This window comes from Ambystoma mexicanum, chromosome 6q (assembly GCF_040938575.1).
Source record: "Ambystoma mexicanum isolate Mex_15411 chromosome 6q, UKY_AmexF1_1, whole genome shotgun sequence".
Lineage (NCBI taxonomy): Eukaryota > Metazoa > Chordata > Amphibia > Caudata > Ambystomatidae > Ambystoma > Ambystoma mexicanum.
In genome coordinates this window covers 949,176,143-949,190,596 of record NC_090937.1, presented here as the reverse complement: position 1 = coordinate 949,190,596, position 14,454 = coordinate 949,176,143, and positions in this window count along the sequence as shown.

The following is a 14,454-nucleotide window of genomic DNA, read 5'->3' as shown; positions in this document are numbered from 1 at the left end:
AGTCAACATAGAACATGACACCATTCCAATAGAGGTGGATAACAGCGACTTAAAGAGTATTACTCTAGCCGCAGGCACCATTATTGGAATGGCGGTTGATGACCGACATTGTTCCAGTGATTTAGGAAATGAACTGTTACGACCAATCCCCAAGGACTGTTTTGACAGTGACAGTGATGACAATACAACACCAGACAGGATTTTTACCTGGCATGGGGGGAACTTCCTGGTGTACACTTCCTGCCCTTAGGGTAAGGAAGATGTGACTTGTGACTTCAGGAGGGATGAGGTGATTTTCCAGGTCCATGAGGGCTGCCTTTCCCACCTGAAGCCTCCAGTCCAAATCAGCACTCTGACCAGGGACTTCTCCACCCAGCTGGAGGAGGCCGCTGAGATATCAAAACCAGAAGTCTTTCCAGGCTTCAGGCAGATGGTTGAAGAGAGAGTCAACCTAGCTGATGCCTGTGTGATTCTGGAGCAGAAGCAAAAGTTGAAACAAGTTTTCTTGGATTTCCAAGATCTCTTTGCGGTTGACTCATATGACTGTGGTCACACAGGCATCCACACAACAACAATTCCCACGGACCCTGGCATGACGCCAGTGTTTGTGAAGCAATATCACTTGCCTCTCCCATCCATGGATTCCTTTACTGAAATAATTAAGAACCTTGAGTCCCAGGGAATAATCCGTCCAGTACACAGCACCTTCAATAATCCGGTGCTGGGATTATTGAAGCCAAACGGCCAGTGGAGACTCTGCGCCGACCTTAGGGAGCTCAAAAAACGGATCCATACTTCCCGATGGCCTCTTCCCTACATTGACCAGGGGCTGGACCAGATCCAGGGGTCACAGGTATTCACTGCAATAGACCTGACCAATGGATACTGGACCGTGCCTGTCAGTAGGGAGGACCAATACAAACTGGCTTTTACCTTTGGGGGCCAGCAGTACACATGGACCCGGACTCCCTTCTGATACCTCAATGAATTCAACATTTTCCTACACAAGGCCATGCCCGACCTGGGTGCAAGGGGTAATCTGGTTTATGTAGATGATGTCTGCATCAAAAGTTCATCTGTTGAGGAACACATAGCGGAGATCTGTTATGTTCTGACACAGTTGAGGGCCGCCGGAGCAAAACTTTCCTTTCAGAAAGCACGGTGGTGTAAAACCCCTGTTAATTTCTTGGGGCATGAGAATACTCCTCAGGGTCTCTGTCCCCAGGAAAAGAAAGTGGAAGCACTTCAGAAACTGAAAGACCCCACAACTCTGTGGGAACTAAGGAGCCTCCTTGGACTGACTAATTACAGCAGAAAGTTCATTGAGGGCTACGCAGAGATCACTAGACCCCTGATTCATCTCTTGAAGGGGGGGTCAAGTGGGAATGGGGTCCAGAACAATCCGAGGCAGTAAGACAGCTCAAAAGAAGCCTCTCACAAGCGCCTTGCCTAGCTTACCCTGTCAGAAACAAGGAGTTTTTCTTGAAGACAGGGTTCTCTAATACGTGCTTGACTGCAGTATTATATCAAAAGCATGACAAGGTCAATAAAGTAATCTCCTATGCGAGCAAAACTTTATCCTATGTGGAGGAAAAATTCAACGATTGTGAGAAGGCACTCCTGGCAACGATGTGGGCATTGACGAATTACCGCCCGTTTATCCAGGGGGAACACATCATAGTGGAGACTACACACCAGCCTCTGCATTATCTCCAAAGTGACAGAATCCGGGCCGGAAATGTGAGTAATTCCCGAATTACTTCCTGGATTCTGTCAATGCAAGGCTTTCCTGTGGAGGTCAGATATGGCCAAAACAAGAAGAGTCCCCTTGCGCAAGGTCTGGCTGACTTGCATGATTGTGCCAGAGAAAACTGTCTCGAGGACGAAAGTCTAAAAATCAAGGACAACATGGAGGCATACCTTAATTCCCCACACAAAGTCTTTGCAGAAGACAAGTGTGAGGGAATGCCCACTGTCTGTGTGGATGGATGCTCTTACCATGTTGACAACAACGGGGAAAAAGAACTTGTGGCCGGCGTAGGGAATGCATGGGTGAATGAGTCCCCAGAACCCTCCGCTGGGTACAAAATTGGTCCCCGAAGTAGTCAGGTGGCAGAGTTCATGGCTGTGCATCAGGCCATCCTCACTGCTGTCCAACATCAACTCCACAAACTGGTCATAATCAAAGACTCCGATTATGTACGGAACGGGTTTGTGGAGCACCTGGTTAATTGAAAAACCAGAGGCATGTTATGTGCTAATAACAAACCCTTGAAACATGGGAAGTTAATTCAAAACATTGATGATCTGGTCACCGTGAATGGGATGACCATCTACTGGAAGAAGATCAAGGGTCATTCCAAAGTAGAGGGACCAGACAAAACTGGAAATGACTTAGCTGTTCAGCTGGCCAAAACCGGGGCCATCCAAGGGGATCTAATAGAGATTGAGTCCCTGTTTGGGGAAATCCAGGTCACTGCTATCACTGGGTCCCAGACAAATGCTCACAATGATCTTTCAACTGCACAATGGAGTAAGGAAACCCCAGATGCTGATTTGATTACGGCTCAGAAGGGGGATCCAATAATTGGTAAGTTTTACCAACACATTGAGGACCCTGAGAACTTTCCCCTGATGGATACCGATTACATTGGGAAAGAGGACCTCAGAGTGTTGATTAAATGTCCAAAAATGTTCCGAATCCAAGACGGTTTGTTGGTGAGGAAATCCCAAGCTGGCCATGATCAGTGGGTGGCTCCTACCTCATTCTGAAGCCTGATGTTAAGTCACGCCCATGATGCGGCCACCGCCGGTCATAGGGCTTTTCATACAACACTTGAGATCTTAAGAGAGGTTGTATACTGGCCACACATGGTGCAGGACCTCGACCAATACTTGAAGGGGTGTCTTGTGTGTGCACAATTTCAGCCAACATCCATCACACACCGTGTGCCTCTCCAAAAGAGGGGGATGACACTGCCATGGTCAGATTTGCAAGTCGACTACATAGGGCCCGTGATTCACTCCTCTAGGGGGAATAAGTACATGTTGACGGTGACATGCATATTTACTAAATGGGTGGAATGTCTCCCAGCCCCAAACTGCAAGGCAGAAACAGCAGCTGCCCTGATGATCAACCACATCTTTTCACGTTTTGGTCTACCCCAAAGGATTGAGTCAGACAGAGGTAGCCATTTTACCAGCGAAGTAATGACTAAGATGTGGGAGATACTGGGGGTTAAAAGTAAGCTACACATTGCTTACCGGCCAGCCTCTTCTGGTGCAGTAGAACGTTACAACCGAACCATTGTGAGCATCTTAAAAAAGTTTGTGGCAGATTCTGGGCCAAGTTGGGATATCCGATTACCTCTGGTCCTAATGGCCATCAGATATACCCCTTCATCTGCAACTAAAATGTCACCGTGTGAGCTGATGACTGGACGCAGGATGGTGCTTCCCCAGCATTTGCTCTACAGGACCCAAGAGAAAACATTGATCAATGCCTCCACAACGCATGAGTATGTTGAAAATTTAAGGAAACACCTCCAACATGCTTTTGCCTATGCTCAGCGAAACCTAGAAGGATCAGCCAATAGCATGAAGACTCATTATGATTTAAAGACTACTAGAAAAAAGAATACAATGTGGGAGACCAGGTCTATCTATACAATTTCCAAAGGAACCAGACCAAACAGCGGAAATTTCTGCCTACATGGAAGGGACCTTTTGGAATTGTAGACAAGATCTCCCCAGTCGCCTACAAGATCTGCATCCCCAAAGGCAGTTTGGCGGAAGGAGAAGACAAGTGGGTCCATATAAATCAGCTAAAGTGTTGCCATCCCAAGCACACTCTGCAGCAACTAGAGGAGTCCTCTGCAATCCCAGAGGGAGCCGCTCCAGATTAATACAAGTCCCACCCTAAAATATTCCACGTATAGCCTATAAAATTTTATGATTCTTGAATGCAAATGTCTCCTGATGTATAAAATGTATATGTTCGCCCCATCATTAATAGAGGTGGGGAAATGTCTACGAATATGTTTCTGCCGCTTTGCTTTGTCATCCTAGGAGAGATAAACCATGGAGACTGACCAAGGAGGACAAGCCGTGGACCGGGAGCAAAGATTCGAGGGCCTGAGGTACCGCCCGAAACTCCCATCAGGACCGGCGAGGAGAACTGATCGATCCACCCCGATGGAGGAAAAGATGCTGAACTGTGCCATCTGCGGAACCAGAAGAAGATGATGCGGACATCCCAGCGCGTGGATCAAAACATCCTTTGCACCCGACTCCCCCTCAACTCGAAATCAAAGTGTAATCAGGCGGGGGGGCTTGTCAGGTGTATCGACCCACGTTCAAGTTATTATGCTGCAACATTTGGTGCTGTGGGCTTAGAAAATACAAGATGGCGCAAAAGCCCACATTTGCGCCAGAATCCTGGAAAACCGTGCAGATTTTGCGCACACCAAAATGGTCGCCACCCACCAGTGCGAGCGTGATGGGCCAGAAGCGCCATGAGTGAAACGTGGTGCCAAATGAAAAACGCCAGTGCCTGTTAGCTCAAAAAGCCCTTTGAAATCACCTTTGTTTCTCTGAATGCAAGCTCAAAATGCCTATTTCATACATTGCAAGATATTCAAAAATCTTACTGAACACCAGCAGACGTCTGGTAGAATGAAGTCTTGTGTGCATGCCAAATCTAGAAAGATGAAGAGCCTAAAATAATGTTCATAACAAAACTGGCTGAGCTGTGGATGTCAGCAGCTTAAGTGAAATGGGATTTAAAGCCACTAAAATCGAAATGTTTAAAATAAATGAGTGACCTACTTTTGAGTGTCACATAGGTTGCAACTGCTTAAATGTCATGGGCCCTCATTACGACCCTGGCGGAAAGTAACTGACATGACCGCCATAGCGTAAATAGCGTTTCCGCCATTGCACGATGGAACAAAGTGCGGCCAATTCCGACCCATCGGGCACGAGCACCACGCCATGGCGGAAGTGGAAAGTCCGCGATGGCGGAAATGACCCCAAAACGGCCCATTCCGCCGTCGTACGGCACCCTAGGTGCAATTCCGCCACCCATCTTAGCGGTCACCGTAATGAGCGGTCAGCGCAAATTACGGTCACCGTAAATAACCGGAAACGGAAGTAAAAACATGGGGCCGGAACGGGAAACAGGACGCCGTACACCTATAAAATCAGAATCCCAACACAACCATAAAAAACCGACCCTGAGACACATCCCAACCCGTTAGCCACCCCATAATAAAAAAGAAAAATGGGAAAAGTTGCTAAAAAAGCGTGCGATCGCAAGCGGCAGGTCCACTTCTCCCATGAGGAACTCACCGTGCTCACAGAGACCCTCCAGGAGAATGCTGCCGTCGTCTTCTCGACGCAAATGACCAGGACGGCACTTGCGAACAAGAGGGACATATAGGCCCTGGTGGCACAGCGGGTAAGTGCGGTGGGGACCGCACCCCGCAACCCACAGCAATGCAGGAAGCGATGGGACGACTTGCGGAAACGCGTCCAGAGCATACTTTCAGCCAACCGCAACATTGCCACAGCTACCGGGGGAGGATCTGATTCACCCATCAAGTTGACCCCTTGGGAAGAAATCTGTGCCTCCACCATTGGAATGGAGAGCATAGAGGGAGTCGGAGGGATGGAGAAAGGAGTGCAGACATCCGAAGAATCAGGTAGGTGGGCCAAATTAAACAACGCTAAATCCACAAAGTCCAATCATGTGAAGCACCATGTGTCCCCATAGTGCAATAGAAACACATGTCCAGGAGAACGTCCACATACATTGCCATGATAGCGCCCTGTAAAAGTCAGATTAAATACATAAATAAGTAAAAATCCTAAAAACACCCTCTGCATGTGCAGCATGCACACCCTAACTGCAGGCTGCAAAATAACTGCACCCTCAATCCACACGAAAATGAGACCTCCCCCAAGGCCCTGACCCAAATCACCCTCAGGTACCACCCCAATGCATGTGATACATTGCCATTCCAATTACAACAGACCCATAAATAACGCTTGCCCTCCTTTACTCCACCACAGGGTCTGAATCAAACGACGAGCTTCAGGACACCCCTACCAGCACACCTGCAAAGAGGGCCAAGACCAACGGCCAAAGACCCTCCACCTCAGCTGCACGGATCAAGACACGTCAGCAGCACGAATCGAGTGGCAGCACACTGGAGGGGACATCAACAGGCACCCCAGCAGCCAGCATGTCCACAACAGCAGCACCACAGGTCCCCCCAATGGATGCCACAGAAGGCACTGCTTCTGGTGGCAGTAGCACCATAGGTGACACTGCTTTCATGCCAGCATGCTCCGACACAGAAAACGGTGCTGTAGATGTACGATCCATCCATGACCTGTCCCAATCCCCCTGTATGTTTCATCCCGTCCACCATGAGGACACCACGCAGGGGCACCCACAAGACGACGACTGGCCAACCCCCACAAGGCCTGTGGCAAGGCAACATGAGGTGATCAGCCCCTTTGTGACACCACCGCAAATGGGCATGGCCCAGCAGAGGCAACAGTCCCTCGAGCAGATGATAGTGCAACAGCAGCAACTGGCCACGCTCCTCAAGGAGCATGCTGATGAATGTGGGGGTTCTAAGGCAGCCATTGAAACATCTACTGAGACACTTAGGGCAGAAATGGAGCGAAGTACAGAGACACTAAGGGCACAAATTGAGGGAAGCACCTGAGAGCCTGAGGGGACAAATGGAGAGAAGCACCGAGAGCCTGAGGGGGGAACTGCATGCGACGTCCAAAGATGTATGTGGTGAACTTGCCGCTGTGCGCTGTGTGCTCACTGAGCTCTCACAAACCCTTAGGGACATGCATGGACGTGAGCAGGCAGAGACATCATCCGTTGCAAGTTCCGTCCAGGGCAGCCCCCAACGCAGATCTGGGAGGAACCTGCGCTCCACAGGCAGGGGTGCCCTGATACCCGGAGAGGGGGCTTGCAATAGCGTCTGACCAATGACAATGAGCATCTCTGGACACTGGTGTTCTGGGGGGAGGTAGGAGGGTGGAGGGGGTGTGTAGGGTTCTTCCGGGTGGCGGGTCGATTGGGTGTGTAATACCATTTCACATTTGCAATACATATATACACATTAATCCAATGAGATGTGTGGACATTGATCTTTGTGTACGAGGCCGTTCTTGGCGTACAGGCCACATTGTGCATGTTCCCGACACACACAGTGCCACAAGTCCCGTGTCCATGTAACAGCCACCAGGCGTGAGTACTAGAAGCATGCATCTATGGTATTCTGACGAATCTCACGGGCCTCCTGTGCCTCGCGGACTCCTTGAGGTGCTGCCACATCCCCACCCTCATCATGACCATCTTCAGGTGCTTGCAGTTCTGCGTCAGGGGGCATGGCCACATTTCTACGTACGCACATGTTGTGTAGCATTACACATGCCATGACCATCTTTGCAACCTTCTCATGGCGGTACAGGAGTGCCCCGCCAGACCTGCTGAGGCAGCGGAAACGAGCCTTCAGTAGGCCGAATGCCTGTTCTATGACTACACGGGTACGTGAGTGGGCATGGTTGTAGTCCTCCTCATGCTGGTTCTGTGGGTTCCGGATTGGTGTAAGGAGCCATCTCTTCAGTGGATACCCGGCATCACCTGTATGTGGACAAAGAAGGATGTTTGTGGAATAACATTGCTACGTACGCATCCCCCCCCTTCCTGCCACGTCATTGACGCAAAACCTACCCCACATTCACATGCATTAAATGAGACTCACCGAGTAGCCAGGATCGGTGCCCTGCGTGTCGCTCCATGTAGCGTGGTACTGTAGAGTTCCTTAAGACCATAGAGTCATGGGTTGATCCTGGAAATCGGGCACAACAATGTGTAAAGATCCTGTTGGAGTCACACACCATTTGTACATTGATAGAATGATATTGTTTCCGGTTGCAGTACTGGACCTCCATGGCATGTGGGACAACCAATTCCACATGGGTGCAGTCGATGGCACCAATGCAACCCGGTATGCCGCCAAGTGCATGGAATCCCACTTTTGCGTTTGTGAGCTACTGCTCCGAGCGTGGTAAACAGATGTAGTCGTCTGCGTGCTTCAGGAGGGCATCAAGCACTTGGAATAGTGTCCGTGACAATAGTGGCTGTGAAATGCCATGCAACTGTCCGACTGTGTGCTGGTAGGTGCCTGTGGCCAGGAAGTGGAGTACAGACACCACCTTCAGTAGGGGTGGGATGGCGGTTGGGCTATCTATCATGCTGACAAGGTCAGCGTGTGTCATGTCGACAATGGCGGTTATGGTGTCCCGGTCCAAACGGTAGAGGGTGTGGATCTGCTCAGCAGTGAGGTTGAACGGATTGGCACGGAGGCGTGGGATTGCGGGCTGCCTGCGTGGTGGTAGTGGCTGTGCTGGTGGGCCTTGCTGCCCCTGCCTTGCCCTCCTCCTCCTCCTCCTCCTGCGTCTCCTCTGTGCGGCCGGTTGTTGCAGTCGTTGGTGTTCGTCTTCTTCTTGAAGTTGGAGTACTTGCAGTGCTATCAGGTCCCCCAGGCCCAACATCGCTAGTCCTGTCGGTAGCATTTGGGAGTGGGTGTGGTTGTGGGAGGGGTTTGGGTATGCAATTTATGTGTTTTCAGGCTGTATAGCCTCCACCTGTGGTGATTCATTTCACCTGTGCCAGCTGCAATTACTTTTGGGCGAGCACGTCCCGCACACAATGCTGCTATTTGACGCATGGCATCTTGCAATTACAATCATGTATGTGATCCCGATGGCAGTGAAATATTGGTTAATATGTTAATTCTGCTATGGTCCCATTGTTTCACATACTATTTTTGCAGTCGCGGACAAACTTGTGAAGGGTCAGTGGAATGTAGTACTCGATCAACGGTGGACCCTCATGCAGCACTGTACCGACGTTCACCGACGGGCGGGGAGTCCCATTAGTGATTGAAGCCAGTTGCCATTTTCACACACAGCCGCACTACATAGATGTATTTGTGAATCCAAGCGTTCACAGATGCCTTTTCGACGTGATGTTGCAAATGAGGAATTCGAAGGACAGCGCTTTTGCTTTTCAACTAGCGGTGAGGAGACGCCCACAGATCTGACTGGAAATGTAACGTTCTATTGTTGAATGTCCTTGGGACAGGGCCCATGACGAGAATGCAATGATTGATGTGAATTGAATGGGATGCGCAATAGCGTAGTGGACAATGAGGCAGGACGTCCCCAAATACATGTTACTTCACTACACTAGTGAACCGGGCAGGAGCACAGTGGATTTTGCAGACTGCATTCCGCACAGACTCAATGGAAATTTCAAATGTAATGTGAGTAAATATTCAGGCGTTTCTATTCCGGGATGAGGGAATGATGAATGGATGCATGGACAGATGATTTAATTGAGAGTTTGTCATGTGCATGGCTTTTTGATATCTATCCCCTTCCCCTGCGCTATGTGATGCAAAGCTGCCGTAGTGGGTCCATCATCTGTCTGCCCTTGTTGAACCCTCCCTGTCTCGACGCGCCTTCAAACACTTGTGTCTGTGCACGTTACTAATCACATCTAATGGATTCTGTTTTGACAGACGCATGCACACATACACTCGTTAGTAATAGTGTATTGAGCTCGATTCATGTCGTTATGATTCGCAAGTGATTTTTTGGTGACATTAATCCTTTTGATTGTGCTAGCATGCATATGGTTGTATATTTAGTGTGTTGAATGAACTGAGTAATTCATATGAAGTTCGGCTGCCCATGCTATTATTTTTTTCTTTTGGGTGACAGGTATCTCCTCCCCTTTTGCCGCTGCCATCTGTACGCCACTCCTGCAGATGGGTTTTTCAGTCGACACCTGCAGCTTCGAGTTAATCAGTGGAGCACCATTACGATCTTATGGGACGATCGCCAATGGGCCACATGCCCTTACGCAGTACTAGTGGCTAGGAGCAACATATGTACCTTTCAGCTGGACTAGTGCCTACTTCATGGGACTTCCCTGCGGTTCTAGGCGCTTCCGTGTTGCCTTTTTGGTCGTAAATGTAGGCCCTGTGATGGAAATCATTTGGGAGTTAGTTTGCGAATAGCTGTATGGGCTTGGTGATTTGGATGTGCATTAAAATAAATTATGTTCAGATATTGACCGTGTGGCCTTATTCTTTACTAGTGATGTTGCATATTCCGATTTGTGGCGCGATGTATTGTGAGATGATCTGCATTGGGTTCCGGCTTCTGAGTGGAGTTGTGTGGTACTGTACTGGCCGTGTTTGCCTACGACGAGTTGTGCAATGTGGGCATGGAGTGGAGTACAGGCACTCAGTAGGGCCATGTACGGTTGGTTCGCGATGCCGTAATTCTCATGCTTGATGGCGTTGAGTACATGTCCGCTAGGGTCAGAATTCGCGTACCGTTGCGCCATGGCGGAAATTACGGTTTTGCAAGGCGCGCGTGCGCGTGCTTGGTGCAGTTAGCGTTGGCGTTCACTACGGTGTCGCTAATGGCATCGTACTTTACGGTGACGGGTCATGATCGCAACGAGCGGTATTCGATGGCGGTATTTCATTTCCGCCTTCGTTTTTGGAATTCCGCCAGGGTCGTAATGAGGGCCATGGTTTTGAACTTAGAATCAGCGTTCTAGCTGCATGTGTCAAAATTGTAAGTTTGATTTGAATGAAGAAAAATGGGAACAAAAGTGACCTTTGGCTGAAGCCTGGCTTAAAGGGACTGAATTCTGCCCGGCAACTACCCCCGACAGAAGTTGAAACTTGCCCAGCAACTGTATTCACAGGCCTAGCCTGCCTTCTGCTGCCTCACCAAAAGGAGATTACACCTCTCTGATTGAATCAAGGGAGGAGTACCTGGGACTGCAGGAAAACAGAACAATGAACTTCCCTTTGCTCCAAGCAATTGCTAAATCAGGGGGTCGTAAATGGCTTCCTCTTGGAAGGAAATGGGAGGGCCACTTCCTCTGTGAACCAGCTGAGCTTGGAGGAAGTGGACAAACCAGAAATTCCCCATGTGCTTTGGGAAACCACACCCCTCTGGGCCAGAGCATAATTTTAGAAAAATTGATAATTCATAGTACATAATTGTGAAAATGATATCAATAATATCATTATTCCTGTGATTTTTCTGTGCACATTTTAAGAGGTGTTAGGACTCTGTGGTATGTTCTGGGGGTAGTAGTGGAAAATAGGGTATTACTCCAAATGTATGTATGTTAAAAATCAGACACTTCATCATCTGATGCCCATATTCCTTGCGCACATTTGTGTGAATTCTGGAAAAGTTTAGAGGTTGTGTTCTGGATGAAAAGGGCAGAATTCTGTCAGAAGTGAACAAAACATCTTACAAAGACAGGGATCGGATGGTTTGGCGCTACAGAAAATATGTTAACTAGACATATAATTTTAGAAAAATTGTACATAGATATGCATTTAAGTCAAAAATAGATTTGTGTGCAAAGTGACAAGGGGAGTGTTCTTTCTGTATGCCATAAAAATGATGTCTCATGACACCGGATGACTCACAACTCAGTTCCCCAGTCAGGCGACAGAGAATCCTCTATCCTATCAGGATCCTCAGAGGGTCGGGCATTGAAAGTCAGCCTTCCCACCCACTTTCAAAAGGCATAAAAAGAACCACTGAAAGCCAGATATGGACATTCACTTTCCACTTTCTTGCGAAGCACTTTGACGGACGCCTTTCAAATCCAGACAGATCCAGAGACCAGAACTTAGAATTCAGACTCCAGAATTTAAAGCAGCGGGGCCAATCCACAAGCTGAATATTTTTCAGCAGTCCTCAAAATCTTTGCAACCTGATATTCAATAGCCGGGCGAGCTGTTTGATTCTGGGTAGAAACCAGTGCCAGACCCAGAAAGCAGAGCTGTATCCAAACCGCAGACCAGACCCAGACCAGACCGCTGTGCAGTGCCAAGAACGTTTGCCAGCACCAGAGATCCAGACCAGCCGAGCAGAGAGAACCGCAGCTAAACCTGTTGACCAGATCTGTGACGAGGCCCATTCCTTCCAAAACTAGGAGTGAGTATCCAGCCAGAGCTGTGCAAAACCAATTTCTTAGTTTAAAATAATCTAATTCAAACCATTTCCACCTATTTAGAACTGCATAGAAATCGTGTGTCCATTCTGTGATTCAAACCTGTGAAAGTGTAATTTGTCATTTGAATCTTACTTTATTTCTGAAAATCTACCTCCACTAAATCGTCCGTATCTTTGGAACCGCACATGCTAGGAACGAGATTTAATTTTCATCTTAAAGCTAAGATTTTCCGACAAGCCCAATACTCCTTATAGTTTTTCCATAATCGCGATCGACACACTCGGAAAAAGTGCAGCGAATTGCAATTTTACTCAATTTCTCCACCTGTCCAAAATCACTGTCTTTTGCTTGCAACTGCTGAAATTCGTTTTCAATCTGATAATCATTCCTGATTAATTGCAAGTGTTGACCTGAACTAATTCAAAGTAGCTGTCACCCACCCTGAATCTCCTATAGGGAATTAAAATAATTTTTAGCATATTTTCACTTCATTGCAAATCACATTGAAAGTATTTCTGCATGTTTTAAAAGCATAACCGTTGCTCTAAGCTTGCTAGGGGGGAACTAGAATTTGTATTGCATTTGATTATATACCTGAAAATTGTGTGCTTTCCTTACATCTCTTTATATTGCATAGGGGGGGAGTGAATTGCCACAAGGGGAAAAGTGATTATATTATCTCTTGTGGAAACCATATCAGTTTATCCCTGTGCTGCATTCTTTTCCATCATTGCATTTCCTTGAAACCATAAAGGATTCTCAGCTACCTTATCCTTTCTATACCAACTCCTAAGTGATTAAAAAAAGGTGTGCTACTGTAATATTATCCATTGTTGATCACTGTCATATTCATAAGTGTGCTATCAAATATTAATTTATTCATAAAAGTGTGATATATATATATATATTGTTTAATTTTTCAAATAAAGCTTTTAATTTGCAAAACAAACCTACTTCTTCGCTCAGTGAGGTCAGGGGGATTCAAAGAGAGGGGCGTTATACAAGGGTTTATCATCCAGATCTATGAACTTGTCATAAAAACATATAAATAAGGGCTTCCCTTGGGCATCCCAGACTAGGCATTGACTTAGTTGGAGTGCTGAATTGAAGTCACTTAACAGACACAATCCATTGTATCTTTCTCTTTATGACCCCGATTAGCATGAGCGTTTACCTCAAGACTTGCACTACCATTACCCCTGTGAGATGCTTCCACCTTAAGTGAATTCACCAGCCAACAATTGTGTTTCCCTTGAGCCCCATCGGACCAGGCTCTCCCACGATCTGTAGGCTGTTGATGCTTTATCCCAGGGGACTCTCACTCTCATCCACCTGTCTCCTGGTCACTTCCTCCTGGGACAGCGTTATTCTCCTCTTATGAGAGACATCTAATCAGGCACAGTGTAATGTCACAATTGTTCAAGTGGGCCAGCTACCAGGCCAGCCCCTGGGAGTCAGCTCTCTTTCCAGCTCCAGCTGCATCTAAGCTACCTGTACAGCCCAAGGGACTCAGCTCTCCTTCCTATTCAAGCTGCTGATCCCTCTTGCTATGGGGCCCCTTCCCTGTTCCTTCCCCTGCGCCCTGGGTGATGGGGCTTACTGTTTTTGGGGGAGGTGTTGTCCTTCACCTGCAGGCTGTGCCTGTGCCTCCTGCACCCCCCGCAGCAGGTTCTTTTGCCTTCCTTTCCGATCTTATGCACGTAGATCCAACTTCAAAAGACTGCCTGATCGCCAATGAAAGGATGTGCGTTCCAGGCTCTTTAAGATGACTTCAAGCAAGGTTATTTCCAGTTTCTTAGTTACTGTACCATTACAAGACATATAAGGAATACACAGGACATTAGCTGGGACAACACCGGCTCCCATCACCCAGGCAGGCCAGCTGTAACTACCACTACACAGAACTCTCACTCAGAACATTCCATCATTCACTCATCAACATTCCACATGACATCACAAGCTACCTCACATCAGACAGGCACTACACAACAAAAACAGTGACTTAAAATAGTCGGCATTGACGAAGGCAGATAGAGGAGACCCGTTTGCAAAAAGTCTGTTAGCACAGAGCACAATAAAAGCCCGTCCAGAACAATGCTTCTAATGAGGGCAACTTGTGGTCGAAATATTGTTTCTATTTTTCGTTAATGAAGTTAAAGATCATTATAGCGAAATGACACACAATTTGGAAGACACCCAGTTCAACAATGGTACTTTGATAATCTATATTTATAAAAGTGAACATGTGTGGGTTTATAGCTGTGTTGCTGGCTTGGCAAAGCATTGTTCTTTGTACACTTGTACACCTTTTCACCAGTCAGCACCACATTTTGTATAGTTACCTGTTATGACCCTTTGGA